Source organism: Poeciliopsis prolifica, unplaced genomic scaffold (genome assembly GCF_027474105.1).
Source record: "Poeciliopsis prolifica strain line A6 unplaced genomic scaffold, Auburn_PproV2 SCAFFOLD006, whole genome shotgun sequence".
Classification (NCBI taxonomy): Eukaryota; Metazoa; Chordata; class Actinopteri; order Cyprinodontiformes; family Poeciliidae; genus Poeciliopsis; species Poeciliopsis prolifica.
In genome coordinates, this window is record NW_026562381.1 from 15,560,177 (window position 1) to 15,576,516 (window position 16,340).

The following is a 16,340-nucleotide window of genomic DNA, read 5'->3' on the forward strand; positions in this document are numbered from 1 at the left end:
TGTTGATATAAAAATGTTTTTTGCTTTTACATGCTCCACTTTTTTGTATCCCACTTTGAACTTATCATTCATAACATTTATTTTCTATTGTTACAAAGAATTAGATGCTTTTGCCACTGGAAACAAATGTAATTTAAAAGGCAAATACAAAAATGTAAAAAAAAAAAAAAAAAAAAAAACTATTTAGAAGATGGAAGGAAGCTGTAGCCCATCATAGTTTTGTGACCATTTTTCAGCATGTGTGAATGCTTCACAACATGACAAGATTTTATGCACATCTGAAGACTTTTTTCCCAAACCTGGACCGTGGACTTGATGCCAGTGATCCTTCATGGATCATGGATCACAGGTATGTAGATAATGGATGAATGATTGCTCAATTAAATCACGGAATGAATGTTTCCTCATATTATACAGTATGTGAATAAGAAGTGCAAATGCAGCAGACTTGTGTCAATGTTTTTATAAAAACATAAGCATAAATCTGGAAGTTTCCAATAAGTTAATTTCTTTTCCAACATAAGGGCTCAGTGCTGCTGTGTTCAGTTCTATTCTTTTGTTGGGAAGAACCAGTCAAAGAATTTCTACAATTAAGAGCTTTTCTTTCACATAAAACAATCTTTTGTGTTCTTCCTTTCGCTCCTTCCTGTCTTGCAAATGAATAGAAAAGGTGTTGGTTCTGCTTGTATTGGAAGGGAGTCCATTTATGACATTTACTTGATCAGATGGCTTTAGCCTTATACTGTATGTAATGTTCTGACTCTCAATATTTGCTAATGTTGCACGAAATGAAAAAAAAGTGACATGAATTTAGTCTGGACCGGACTGGAATGTGAAGTGAACTTGTACATGAATGGGGCATGTTTGATTCCTAAAATATTAGATGACATTTAGCACATTTACAAAGTAAGACTCATAACAAACTGTTACACCAATAATGCAAATTGCACAGTGCATGCTTGGTATTTACATTTATGGCTGGTAATTGTGACTATGAAAAGGTTACAAAAGCATAAAGTATTACTGCTGGGGAACAGCTAAGTGTCCTGTCTCAATCAGGGGTAGTGAAAAGACATTCCTAAATAGCACACTGCTTCTTTATATGCTACAAGTAACACGGCGAATTAGCAGGGCTGCACAACATTACAGATTTCAATTAATTCTGATCAGCACAGATGTTGCATCACTCTCCCACGAAGCAGGCTCATTTTTATGCAAATTGAAGCTGTTAGACGAGAGAAAGGATAGCTGGAAACTGTGAAATGGATAAATTTACATCTATAGAAGCTTGAAGGTATTTGTCAAAATGATGCTTAAATCTTCCATAAATACGAGTTCTAATTTATCTTAGTGAATTTAGCTACAAGTACAATAATTTTTTGCTCTTACACATCTTGATTTGAGCAGTTCAGGTTTTTTTTATTTTATTTTTTTTATTGAAGCTAAACATAAGACAAGTAATGTTGTAATTCCAGTCATAAATGTCCACTCAGTTCCTGGCAGAAGCCTTGACAGGAACCCTGAAATCTCATAAGGGTCAAAGTGTGTGTGACTTCCCTCACCCAAACAGGATATGTTTAAAGAACTTCTGTAAACCTTGCCTGCTTTTTCTGTAAAATGTGTCAAAGGAGTCATTTTTCTTGTCTTTCTCTTCATCGGGGGTTGTGGGAACCAAGGCTTCTGTGATGACAGCTATCATGGCATGGGCTGGTTCGAAGAAGTCACCCCATTGTTCACTTTGATAAATCGTTTAGATGGTAGTGACCTCTTCAGACGACTCTTCCTTCTATGACTTTGATGTATTAAAGTGTGAGAAACAGTTGGACTGTAGTTCTCTGTTTTCTCTAGACAGTTTTCTTGTCAGAGCATAAAAATTAAATTTGAATCCTCTTGAGATTTAAACACGTCAAAGATAGGTAATACTGGATCTGTCCATGTTTTCCTCTACCGATGTATAGTTGAATCTCCTTAAAGCAAAGGAACCTGCAAAAAGAGTTACAGATTTTTTTAGGGTGCCTTGGATACATCTTTACAGTTTTCCACATTTTGACATCATCAAGCCACAAACGTTTACATTTTTTATTGGTCTAATTGACCAACACAAGGTAGTGCATAATAGTAAAATATAAAGGAAATGATAAAGTCTGACATGCATTGCAAATTACACGATTTGAGGATCTCAAAGATTGCTCTTTATTCCTTCATCTAAAATTAGAAGAGTAAGACGCAACTGGAAAATATATGATGGTCGTGCTGTTCTGTGTTGATGGGAAAATGGATGTAGCAAATTACCAGACAATCCTGGAATACAATTTGTTAAAAATGTTTTTAATTTCTCATTTTTGTTAAACGCGTAAGAATTACTACACATGTAACTTCATGTAAACGTGTCACATCAAATCCCAATAAAGTACATGTATGTCTACGTTTTTAATGTGAAAAAATTTGAAAAAACTCTTGGTGTAAATATTTTTTATGCCAAGAAGTGCGTTTCCAATTAACATAAACTTGACTACTGTAATGTTGAATCATTATTAGATAATATTTTACTACTTAACAGTGGAGAGAATGTCACTTTTTTACATTTCGTCAAAAAAAATATTCAAAAGATTTCGATGTGAGAATCAGACAATGAATAATTTGTCTCTGTCTCATTTCACAGACACGCTCAAATATTCATCTTGCTCTCTATTTCATCTTTCTGTCTTGTCTTTGCCTGAAACATTGAGATTCACCACAACAGGTGTAGAGGTCAACTGAGAGGTCACGGCTCTTACATTTGGCTTGCTAAAGACTGGCGACAAGAAACCTGCAGGAGGAAAAGAATCCAGGATACTAAAAGGCGTGATTTATCACGTCTGCCAGAATTCTGCCGAGACTGGATGAGAAATGGCCTCGAAGGTTAGAAAACACAGTCTGTTGTCAATATTTTAATCCGACTGTGTCCACACAGTGTCACGCTTTATTTAGCTTTTTCATACTTTATCACATAAGAATCCTGAAATGCAAAGCAAGGCCATAAATATTAAGCTTTTTTCTTTAAGGTTGTTGTATACTTGTTAGAAATTACATGACAGATTTTACTGGCTGAAATGCATTTAGTTATACTTTGAGCAACTGAGTTTGGCATAATGTAAGGATTGTCTTTAACAGCAGACTTGCAGAATGTAAATAGAAAAACTTAAGCAAACATAAAAAGACAAAAAATTCTGTACCTTTTAAAAATGTTGGAAATAATTTACTTACTTGTATTACCCCAGTTGCTTGATAATTATGATGCTCAAAAAGCTTTCTGTAATTCACATCATATTACACATTATTGCTTAAACGTTCTCATTATATTATTTTCAAAAGCAGATCATTTGTTTAATCTACATAATCTCTGCTCTGGTATTACATGATGTATTTCTGTTCTGCTCATGGTGTCAGTTTCAGTTACTGGTCTCTGTATAGCTTATTTTTGTTTTATTTTGAAAAGCAGCATTTTCACATGTCTCCTTACAGTTCTCTGTGTTGGTCTGTGTTCTCTTTTCAGCTTTTTGGTCTGAATCTTGATTGTTTTTCATTTTGTATTGTTTCTCAAGTTTCTAATCACCCTCCCGCTCCTTGTTCAGAAATCAACTATGTCTCAATTAGTAGCTCTTTGCCAGAGCACATACATTTTTAGATTGTAATAAATCCTCACATGGCAATTACTAGTCAGAAAGGAATAAAAAAAAAAAAAATCTTATTTTATAAACTTAATTTTTACCTGCTTGCTTCTTCCCCACATTTTTGCATCCTGCTCTTCATAGGTTTTGTGCCATCTACAAGGGAGTGTGGGAACATGCAATTGTTAAATGTAATTATTTTCATCTGGGATATTTGGCTGATATTCATCATTAAAATTATAAGGGTAATATGCAGGCCACCAATGGCAAGTATTTATTCTCTAATAAATTAAAATCATATAGACTGCATTTTTTACCAGCCTAGATCCACTAAAAAGAATGTTATTCTTTGTGAATAATAATTAATGCTTAAGTCATGTAAATTAATAATAAATAATTCATGTGAACAAATTACAGATTGTTGCATCCCACATACACACCCCTACAGATTACCCAACCCCACTGCAAGCACACATACACACTGGCAAGTGAATTATCTTGACTACTAAAATGATGAACCTTCAACCACAATGTGACATTGAGAAATTCATTTGCACACCATTTGCCAACTGAAAACTCACGTTTGGACCACCTTAATCCCCCCTATAGCAATCTAATGTCAACCCCAGTTCCATCAATCGCAGCTGGAAGTGGAGCCTGTATTCTGAAACATGTGTGCTGGTTGGAAGTGGTGTTGAGAGGAGGTTGGTACCAGAAGGAAGAGCCAACCAAATAACTTGGAGCTGTCTCCACGGAACCACACACCCCACTGAGGCTACCAAAGCTCCTGTACGCAAAACAGCGACATAAGGCTGTCACTGCCCAAAACAAGATGTCATGTCAAGGCAGGAAAATTACACAATAACGAGCCTCACTGGAGATTAGGCTAATGAGAAAATCAAAAAACAATTTAATTCTTGTCAGCATCTTTAAATTACCTCTCATCGCGGCACACTGATTAAAAAAAAGTCTGTCACTCAGCCGGCTGGTCACTATAAATAACCCCTAGGCTTTTTGGACTATGGACCACTTACTTTATTATGAGTGGTTATACATACAACACACACATTTCTCTGTGGACACATTTTTTACGCTTCCCCTGTAGCTCTTTTAACTCTTTTAGAGTAAGACAGATTTACTTTGTCAATACAAATATATGACTTATGTTTACAGGATTATTCCTATTTCTGGCTGATTTAGGTTTAAAGAATCCTGCTTCTTCTGAACTGTCATAATAATACATTTTGTAGAAGAATCTCAACTAAGCTAAAGATTTGGGTTATGCCAAGGAGGACTTCCATTCTGAGGCTTGGAACTCATCGCTAAAAGAAATTGTCAAAATATCAGTAAAACATCTGAATAACTGGTCCCCAATCGTAAGAGGCGTCTGACTGCTTTAATGGAAGTGATTACTGAGAGAAATAGTTACATGTATTTTTTTTTTTTACTGAAATATGGATATAATATAAAGCAGATACATTTTGATTGTTTATTCTCCTTCACATCGTGTAATTATATTTTGAGAGATCTATATCCAAAACCATGTTGATCACAAGCAACATAGTTTCTCATGTGAAATCAAGTTGCATAGACATATGGTTAAAAAAATATATAGTAAATTTGCCAGTGTTTTGAATAATTTTGTCTTAACTTTTGGGCTTTTGAGGTTTACTGATATTTTTAAAAATCTTTTCCATTTCTACTTTCTTGGTTTAGTAATATGATGGAATCAATGGTCAGTAATTTTGCAAGCTTCATGTTAGGTTTAAATGCACTTAGCATCTCGGTATTCAGTGATCGTTTATATAATAAAACGCAAGCAATAACAGAGTGTACTTTTTTTTTTTCCATAACAGTGGCTTTTCAAAAACATTCCTGTTTTTTGCATTAGAAAAAATAAAAAAAAGAGACATATGAAAAAAAACATATGTGTAAGTTTTTTTCATATGTTTCATGTTTTTTTTTCATATGCTTCATTAAAAAACTAATAACTTCTGAAAAGTTTGATCATTTGCATCACTTTTGTAGGAGAGAGTCCCCTCACCTGATCCAATTAATCCTCATCTTTGTTTCTGATCTTCCCCTGAAGACTCCCCAACTCTCCCTCCATCCCAGGAAGCTTTTTTACCGACGCAGCATCTGTTTTTTGCTTTCTGCTCCAATGTCGTGGTGGTAATTAACTGGCAAAATGTTAGCTACAGCATGTCATGAAATGGCCACATCATTATTCCCAAACAACTTGCAAGCATATGGCACCAAATGTTACATTTCCCTAATAACCCCTGAGACTACTAGCAATGTGAGCTAAGAGAAGAGAAGGAACGGTTTTGTTTGGAGATCAAGGGCTCAGCTGAGAGTTATCAGTTCATTCTGCCAACAGTAGAAGTTTATGGGACAAAGCTTGGAGCTGTTTAGTTGTTAAAATTAGAGACAACATAGGAACAGGTGCCACACTATACTAGCATCTGTTGAGAACAAAGGTCCACTCCAGTGGTTGGGGCACTGCTTTGAATGTGTTTTATGATAATGTTTTTGTTTCAATCATAGGTGACTGATTTTGCTATAAAATTAAGGAGAAAATTTTGGAAAACTATTTTCCCTTCTGTTTCATTCCATTTAAAAAAAACATCAAATAAAGTGGATATTTGTAGAAACTTTTTCTTTAGTTTTTTCTGTGTTGGCTGATTTTATAAGCCTAATCTCAGAGGGTTTTAAATGATTCAACACTTAATGGTGTTCCCACATACTGTACATACTCAGATTACATACTCTCATATTTCCTGAAGGAGTGGTATTTGATATATTTTTTGGCTAGATACTATCAATAATACAGTCACAAATATTACTGGTGGTTCTACAAACTATAAATAAACTGCTTGGAAATAAAGTTTAAGCCTAATCACATGAATTTGCAAAAAAAAAAAAAAAAAGCAGTATCTGCAATTGCTTCAGATTTCTTTCATTGCTGGCAACCAAGTTTTCCTTTGTGTAGGCCACTTGCACACTTGTGCAACACATAAACAGAGTTTATGTGTTAAGGCTACTTAACACATAATCCAGATGTGTTAAGTAGCCTAAGCACTCATAATTCTGACATTAGTCTCTTTCACAAAACATTTCTGTTGAAAGCCACCTCTGATCTCTCTCTGGTCATTCATTAAACCAATAGCTCCCGACATCAGAATCTGTTCTCGGTCGAGTAAGACTCTCCAAATTGTTTATTTCAGCTTTTTACTGTTTCTTTACAGTAGCAAATCCTTAAATGGTAGCTGAAAGCTGCATCATAACTGCATCAGTTCCCCAACTTACAAAAGCATTTTTCTCCTACAAACCAGCTGATAGAGGCTTGTGACTTCTTTGATTAGCTACTCAATGGTGTAATTGAGGGCTGATTCTAACCACTGTATTTTCAGAGTGAAGTTTTTGAGATTGAAAGTATGTCTCTTACTCTGTCTGATTACAAATCAATATGGTCATTTGGTTCAGATTAATACTACAGTACAATCAGCTCATGTACTGAACTGAGCTGGGTGCATAGTTTTTGGCTGATCAAATAACTTCTTTTAGGAATCAGTTAAGCTGTATATGGACCTCATAGCCTTAACATTGTTTTTACAAGAATAAACATGTTAGCTGCCAAATTAAGCTACCTGACTCATAATGCTCCCCGCTGCTTCCATCTTTCACCAGTTCACCAAGACTTTGATTGCCAGTCTTGAGCAGCCAAGCGACTAACACCATTTCCACCTCTTTACGTGCACCACTGCTCATCTCGTCACTGCTCTCGCGAAGCCATATGGCTTACGGACATGCTCCCCATTTGTCAAATAATTTCTCAAGCGAGAGGACAGGAAGGAGGGAAGAGAAAGATGTGCACCAAGCAAAATCTCATCCACCCACTCTGTTTCTGACTGAGCACAGTTTTTGAGAATGGAGCAGTTGCAGTTGGCTGGCTGGGTTCTTCAGGACTGATTCTTAACTGATATTGAATTCGATAGAAAGCTGATGCAATTAAACATAGTACTTTATTGGCAGAGCTTTTAAATCTGAAAAGTGAAATTACTGGTGAAATTCAAGATTCATTTGAGTGAATTTAGAAATCAGTTGTAGTCAGTTTTTGTCTTTTGTTCCCCATTCTAGTCTTGTTAAATAAACTTACTTACCTCTATCTACCAATTTTCCTATTGAAGCCAAATTATTGAAAACATCTGAAGTAAACTAATGAGCATCCCCAGTTCTCTATAGTATTTACATCTTCTACATGTCATGACTTAGTATATCCCCAAAGCTTTATGATCATGTGTGCTCTGTGGACTGCTGCTGAGAGAGTTAAGCCTTCTTCTCCCGATGGCCTGATGTTGGCAGTGCATGACAGTGCCAGTTGACAACAGCGGCTACGGATGACAGATGACAGCAGAGGACGAAGTGGTTTGTTGTGTGAGTGTGAGTAAGTGGGGGCTGATTATGAGGATAAGGTGTCCGTGGGAGATCTCCGAACACGCATACTCACACACCATCGCATTACCACAACTGAGGCATTAGCTCAAACACATGCCGACATCCTTGTGCATTCAGATTTGCATGCACACACATAAAGGCACACACACATGCATGTTCCTCCCAGGCATCATCCCATCTATTTGACACAGTAATTACAGCACACACTGATTCCAATGATGGATGAACTCCCAGGCTGGGATGATCAGTGCCTGCTTCCTCCTGCTCTTTCCTCTTTCATCTCCCTTGTGTTCTTCTCCCTGCCTCGCCATACAACTTCCAGGCTTGTTTATTAAAGAGCTTTTAAAACCTCCTAACATTACTATTGGGAGGTTGCAGAATATGATTGATAAAACCAGATGAGAAGATTTCAACTCCAAAAACACGATTGGCAGATTAAGACAGCATATTTCCTTTTATTAAAGCTGAAATAATTATAGATGTTATTTTTTTTATTACCATCTCTGACTATGGCACAATATCAAGTTTTTGTTTGTTGAAATATTAGCATAACATTCTTATGTTATTGCACCATTTGAAGTACAATGCACTATTACAAACTACATCAGTTAGTATCATAGTAAGTTTATTAATTCATCAAATATCTATCATAAATCTCAATTATTGTAATCAATTTATTTTGATTTAATTACACTAAAGTTCACTCCCTAATGATACAAACAAATAGAAAAGAAAAATGTCACCTTTTCTACTGTCCTTGTACAATAAAAATAGATGCTGCCAGTTTAATAGTTTTCAAAATAAAACTAAGGTTGAAAATTCTAAATAAGCTGATGAAAATTTTTGCTTTCATCACAAGCATTTTTCATCTATGAGTATGTTTAAAAAAATGGGTTTCTAAGACCTAACATTAATTTGAAAGGAACCAAACAAATAGGAACCAAAGGATGAAACCACCTCTGAAATTTTAGATCAAAGACGCTCCGTATTCTTGTGATCAACTTGAATCCCTACTTTGGATTTGTATTATCTTCATACATCTTTCGACCAGAGAGACAATTAGCTTCTGCTCCAGTAGCAGTTCAATCTGTTTGTTACATCACTCAGAACCCGTGAAAAGGGCGAATACAAGTTATAAGCAAATGAAAACACTATGTATAAAAATAGGCACCCAACATTATTTTTTTTTCTTTTTCTATTCTGAATTTCTCATTGCAATAGTTTTTTTAGTTCTTTCAATTATTCAGTGCGATTCCACATACAACCGCTAGGGGCCGCCTGTCGCTCTGGTAGCATAGAGAAGGTTGGACACACAGAAGAAGAACAAATTTTCTGTTAGGTTAGATGCTAATGGAAGCACAACATGTGTCTGATCTTCCCTACATTACAGGTCAGTAAAATGTATTTGGATGCATACATTATATATATATCAGTTTATTAATGCATCAAATATCTAACATAGATCTCAATTATTGTAATCAATTTATTTTGATTTAATTACACTAACGTTCACTCCCTAATCACACAAACAAACCCATGGTGGGTGAGAAGGTTTTTTTTTTAAAATTATATTTAAATATAACAAGTTATATATATATATGATCAATCAAAATTGTCTTTTAAAGACTTAGACATCCCTTTTACATGAATATATTCAGGGAAATCAAGCACTGAAACTACACAAAGTTAATATTCTTTCATAATGCTTTGGTAAATTTTACTGAAAAGATAATCAATGATTCTAAAAAATAAAAGGTAATATTAAACAAAGTTTTAAATTAAGAAAAAAGTAGACAAATTTTAAAGTGGTCACTAATCTGGAGCAGGAATATACATATATCCTCTTCAACTTCTGATTATCCAATTTGGCACCGTATCACATATTCATGTCCTTTTAGCTGCTGCATTGAATTTTCTTTTTTTTTTTCCTAACTGTATAATTGAGCTGCTATTTTTTACATGGGGGAGCGAGGCGAAGAGAAAAGGAGGCTTGTCGCCTCAGGATGAGAGTGAAGTGATTCTGTAAAGAAGGTTTGCACTGCCCATCCACACAGACTGGCTAAGAAATCATCCACCCCTGATGCATCAAAATCTGTCAGAGAAAGAACAGAGACACAGCGAGGTCACACCAAACGGGATGAGCGACCTTCTCGACGGCTGCTGATGTCTTTTTCATTAGTTGCCAGGGGGTGGGTTGAGGGAGAGTGGGGGGCTGCTGATTCGGTTGAATACCCCAGCGAATTGGCCTGAAATACAAGGCAATCAAGGATAATGTCATTGCCCACACAAATTAATGCAAGACTCATAACATTATGAATGCGACTATTAGTATAGAGAAGACTCAGTGAAAAGTTATCTAATTTTCTGAAACATTTTATAATCTATATGAATCTAGAAATGTTCTGTGACTAAAAAGATGATTAATATAACAACTGCTGGATATAAAATTTGTTTTATTACTGGAGTTATGAGCTTCTGTTGGTTTTCAGAGATCGTAGATCTTGTGATACAGCACAAAATAATATTTTACTATTGCAATGTGCTTAAACAAGGTATGCTGCCTCTGATTTATTAATATATTTGCTTGTGAAAGCATGATTATTCTCCGACTTGAGCCAATAAGATATTATTCTTGCATAACCCAGAGCTGTTGGATAATCAGAGATGAGTTTGTAACACAATTTCTTCACTCATGCTTTTCTTGCGATAGCTCATTGAACACTTTTACAGTTACACATGGACATATAGAGGAAAAAGATACTAATTACCAAGAAGGTCTATAAAGGCAGTCTTCACCAGACAAGATCTCAAAAACATTTTTCAATGTTGAAACCTACTTTTTACACTTAACCAACATTCCACTGAGATTCCTTTATAACCCATAATGTTCAGTGTTATCTTATGGCTGCTCAGAGGCTGCAGTGTTTTGCAATTAGTTGTGCTGTAGGTGTGAAAAATGGACAAACCTTTTGACTTTGGACAATCTTGACCAGAGTCAATATAACTTTCTCGCTTAAAATCCAAACATTATTTTCTAAAAGAGAAGCTTTGACTTCTGTGATAAGCGTCAGATTTATTCCTATCCATCGCAATGTTCAGTTTTTTCCAAGATCTGGTTTGAAGGGAAAATTCTACCTTTGCTCAAGCCCTTTCCAGCACATCCCAAAGATTCTCATTGAGTTTAAGGTCCAGAGTCTGTGATGATAAATCTATGTGAGGATGAGCTCTCACACTTCCAGATCACTTCATCTACCTCTCTTCTTACCCTGATGCATCCATCACTCTGGAAGAGGCTGATCTGGACTCATCAGACCAGATGTTCTACAATTGCTCCAATGTCTAATTCCTTTGCTCCCTTGAAGCCTTTTCTCCAGTTAGTCTCAAGTGGATTTCCAACAGCTATGCTCCTACTTTCACCATCAAATGATCATCAATCACAATCTTTCAGGATATTTTTTTTCCTGCCATCTTAAGGCAAACCTTCCCATTTGGATTTTACCTACTTCTCCAGATTAGCCACTACGTCTGAACTAGACTGAACTTTTGTTCCCTAAACATACAAATATGATTTTATGGTCAATTAAACAGCAACATGGGATTATTGAATACCCTTTTTACAGGCTAGTAAAAATTTTGTCTGTAGAATACAATGGACAGTAAATAATTTTTATATTTTCCTGTGCATTTACTTTCCACCAATCCAAGATTAAGGTCAAATATCAACTATGAGTGATTTAGTGAATTTTCACAACCATTTACCTTCTCATTCAGCATCATAATTACTTCAAAACAATGGTCTGTCTCCCCTCGTATAACTGGCGCCTTTTCCGCCCTGAATATTGCTAGAGAATGGGAAAAAGCACTGCTTCCACAGAGGATGTGAACATGGGCTGTGGGCACATTGTTGGCCTTGAGTCCCACCACACTACAGTCTTACAGGGCTTTTGGTGTAGAGGGGGTCAGTAGTTGGTAGTCCACTTCTGCAGTTTCCTGTTCGCATGGCATTTAGACCTACAAGGCACCAGGGACCTGGCCACTGTGAAAGACTATGAGCAGGAGGCGAGTAAATCCCTTCCTGACGTCAGTGACGTGTTTGGCTCGCGTGACGAGTTGAAGGCTCAGGAATAGGTGAAAAAAATTATTAGTACAGAGAATACTGCCAGCATGACTCAGTGCTGTTTGAAAAGGAAACCATAATTCATTTGCTCTCTTTAACAGTCTTGGAGCTCACCAACTTCTTTTGAAAAACTACTCATCTCCTTGGTTGAAGAAAACAACTTTTTTAAAAATTCAAATGAGATCAGATTCTAAGTAACCATACATGTTGACTAAGTGAATAAGAAGTAAAAGAAAAACAGTAAAATTAGGCTATGTGAAGAACATTGTCTTTTATGTTCGGGTTTACTAAAAGGAGCTGCTTCTTGTGATTACCGGACTCTCCCCACATTATGCCAACTTTGCATAAATCTTAGGACAATTGTCATCACCCCAGGAAAGGAAGACGTTTTCTTGCTCTGTATCCTTGTCATGTTTTCACATTGGCATGGCCCCCTATTGTTGTACAGAATTGGACAGAGTCGGGCTCTTTGATGCGTTAAGTGATTTACTGACCAACTGGACATAAACAAATGGTTCATTGAGGACTCTGTGCAGGAAGTCCCCTCTGGCTTCAAACGGGTGCGCCAAAAAACAATAGTCTGAGGTCCATTTCTCTCTGTGATTTCTGTCATTGGGCTGAGTGATAAAAGTGGTAGCACCAAACTGGAAATATGATAACTGACTTTTTTTTGGTAATCTTTCTTACAGCTTTGCAAGTTTTAATTTATGGGATCAACAACCTTTTTTACAGCTGGAAGCTTGTTAACTTTTGACTTTTGATACTTTGACGGTCAAACTATTGTGTGAAATCTCAATCAATAGCTCCTCACTGGGTTTTGACTTGCAGTATAATCTGCACTACATGGACTGATGTTGCTCAGTGGAATTAGATATAAACTATGTTGCTGTAAGAATAATTTTAACAATAACAGGTTCAATTTTTCTTTAAGGGTGTTAAACTTTTGGTTATACTGGGCTTATTTAACAATTTGATCTATTTTGTTCATTTAGATAATTGTACTTCTCTATCTGTGGTTGTGTTGGAAATATATACAGAATATATAGTATTTGTGCATCAAATACTATATATTCTGCCCCCCACTCTCCCTCAACCCACCCCCTGGCAAATAATGAAAAAGACATCAGCAGCCGTCGAGAAGGTCGCTCATCCCGTTTGGTGTGACCTCGCTGTGTCTCTGTTCTTTCTCTGACAGAAATTATGTTTAATTACATGGATTAGCTAAACAGAGTCATACAGAGCGGAATTAAGAAAGACTGCGGATATTAGTGTGTATTAGTGCATATTAAGGTATATTTGGTGCCTGTTAAAAAGGCTGTTATAAGTGTTTTTAGACAGTGTATTCACAAGGTCTGTTATGGTTGTAGTCATTAACCCCTTTGAATACCAGAGGTCTACTGTAGACTGAGCACATGTGAACTTTGGTTTGTTTTCATTTGTTAACAAAAATGTTATATGTAAGACACCAGCATGCTTCAAAGCAATAATTAAAGCAAATGCTTTAATTACCTTTAATTTTTGAGATTGAACCAGTTGATTTGTTTGTATGAGTCAAAAATGTTTTCTGCTTTTTAAGATTCACTTTATGTATAAACAAGATAGAGCCATCTGAATCATCACTATGTCAGGTATGTTTATTTTTCTGTGTATATTATATAAAGAGGAAGCTCTTAGAGGAGGGAGACCTGGGAGTGCCCTTTAAATTGGGATCCTGTTGTGCCACAAAGTTAGAAATAATCATTCATTAACCCCCCCTGACCCCACAGAGGAGGGCTAGGAGTTTAAATCGAGACCCTCTTTGTGTCATCCACTCTGCAGCTGGGTCAAGTCAATTGACAATGCACATAATGATCTTAAATGGATTAACTGGCCAAACATGCCCCGGAGTTTCCTTTTCAATTATGGAGTGAGCCGGTTTTAAAGATGGAGACCAGTATGGATAGCAGCGTCCAGACGACCCTTGGGGGTTACATGCCGTGTAAGTGTGCGTGCGTGTTTCAGTGTGTCACTGGGAAAGAGTTGACAGAGTTGGTTACAGCCTTCAGGTCATGCACGAACTCACTTGGAAAGGTGTTTTATGATAATAGAGGAAGGATGAAAGCTGTGAGACAGGAAAGGTGAGCTGGTGCGTGTGTCTAGATGTGTGTGTGTTTGTACGTGCAAGCCTGGGGGTTTCAGACATGTCATCTCTTGATAAACTCCCTGAGGAACAGACTTTATTGTCACAGTGAAGACCCTGACAGACAAGTTAATCAATCTGGCAATTTGGTGTTGCACATCTCCCTTGTTCCTGCACTTCCTTTCCACTCACACTCACACACACACACAGAGTGTGTGTTCACCTGCTGAAGTGTTCCAGGTTAGGTTGTTATACAGCAGGTCATCTAATTACCTTTAACAATTTCTCATAAAATAACAAAATTAATGAGCATGTGAAATGAGACAGTATCTGTGTTTTGATGCTGGATGTTAGCTTGAAGCAAGCTGAATTTAGAAAATAACATCTCAAGTCATATTGTCTTTCATTTCTGTTATCATCTGGCAACATCAGAGGTTTAACTAAGCCTTTACTGGTTAGATGAGACTAATGTCTGTTCATTCAGTTTTCAATGTGTGAGAATCACAAGCACAACAAAATGATTCTTAACATAAAATATTGTATTTAAAATGCAGTTTATTATTATTATTATTATTATTATTATTATTATTATTATTATTATATTATTATTATTCTAATGGGACATTGCATTTTACCTGCTTGTGACATCAAATATCTGAAAGTGTTTTATGAGAGTCCATTATTAATAAAAGTAGACATTTATTAACAGTCCACTTTTATTAACAGGTGCTGCAGCCAAAGATTGCTTTACACATAAGATGGCATTAACATACTTATGTTGTGGAAATTAATCTTAAATCACTTTGTGACTTTGTATCTTCCCATCATCTGTATCACAGCAGAGTTTAAACATCTTCCGCTAAGTTAATGTTTCTAACAAAATTGTTTCAAGTTCTTGTACATTTTGCTATGCATTTGTGCTTTGCTGCCACACTATTAGGAGAGGGATGTGAATATTATTAATGTCTTATGCCAGCAAATATTTTTAGCCTAAATGTAAGAAGTTTACATGTTCCATGAGTCTGTCAGTTATTTTCATTTGCAGTTTTCTTCCCACTGTCTCAAACCATACAAGATTGGGAAAAGGAAAAGTAATGAATCTCTCAATGTGTGTTTGTTAAACTTTGTGTTGACCTTTGAGTGGAGGGTTTGACTGCGCTATAATTATGACCAAAGTATGCAAAATAAATTATGAATCATATGATTTAAATTCACCTGGACTGACAGCGTTGCTTTGCATCAGAGTAAAAGATGTGGACAAATGTTTCATATTATAGATCAATTATATTAGTACTTTTATTCAGAAGAAGAGGAAAAAACAGTAAATATTTTTAAACAAAATCACCAGTTGCTGACAACTGCCATTAATTATGTCTAACAGAATAATTCTTTGCCAACAGAAGTGTTAGTTTGTATTTTTGATGTTAACATTGCTTGCTAAGTTTGAGAATAACCTAAAAAGTTAATTAAATGTTATCATCTGCTTTTCCATTTTCCATGATTTCATAAATTAATAGAACAAAATCAAAATCATTTATTAAATTAATGTTACAATGTTTTGCAATCACAAAAAATAGAGGTGCTTATGCGTGTGCTTGAACCGGCTCTGGTTCTTAAGTACAGCTGTGTGTGTTTAAGAGAGAGCGATACAGAGCCTCCACTGCCTCTTTTCTGCACGCTCCAGTGTTACATGATCTAAGTTTTTTTGTTTTTTTTCTGAATCGCAGCACTCAGATGACCGCACATCTGTGCTGTGTTGTGACAGCTTTGATTAATTTGATAATGATGACCTATTGTGGCATTTTATGCTAAGGTAAGCAGAGCTGGCTGTCAGGGTCAGTAGGAGTAGGAGGAGGTCGCGCTATGAGAGTGTTAACTTTGTTAACAAAGACACGGCCAAAGGGGAGACTCAGACCAAGGACAGGGATCAATGAAAGAGTCGTTTAATGAAATGGACAGTAACCTTGAAGGCGATGTGGGTCGTCAAACTGGAAGC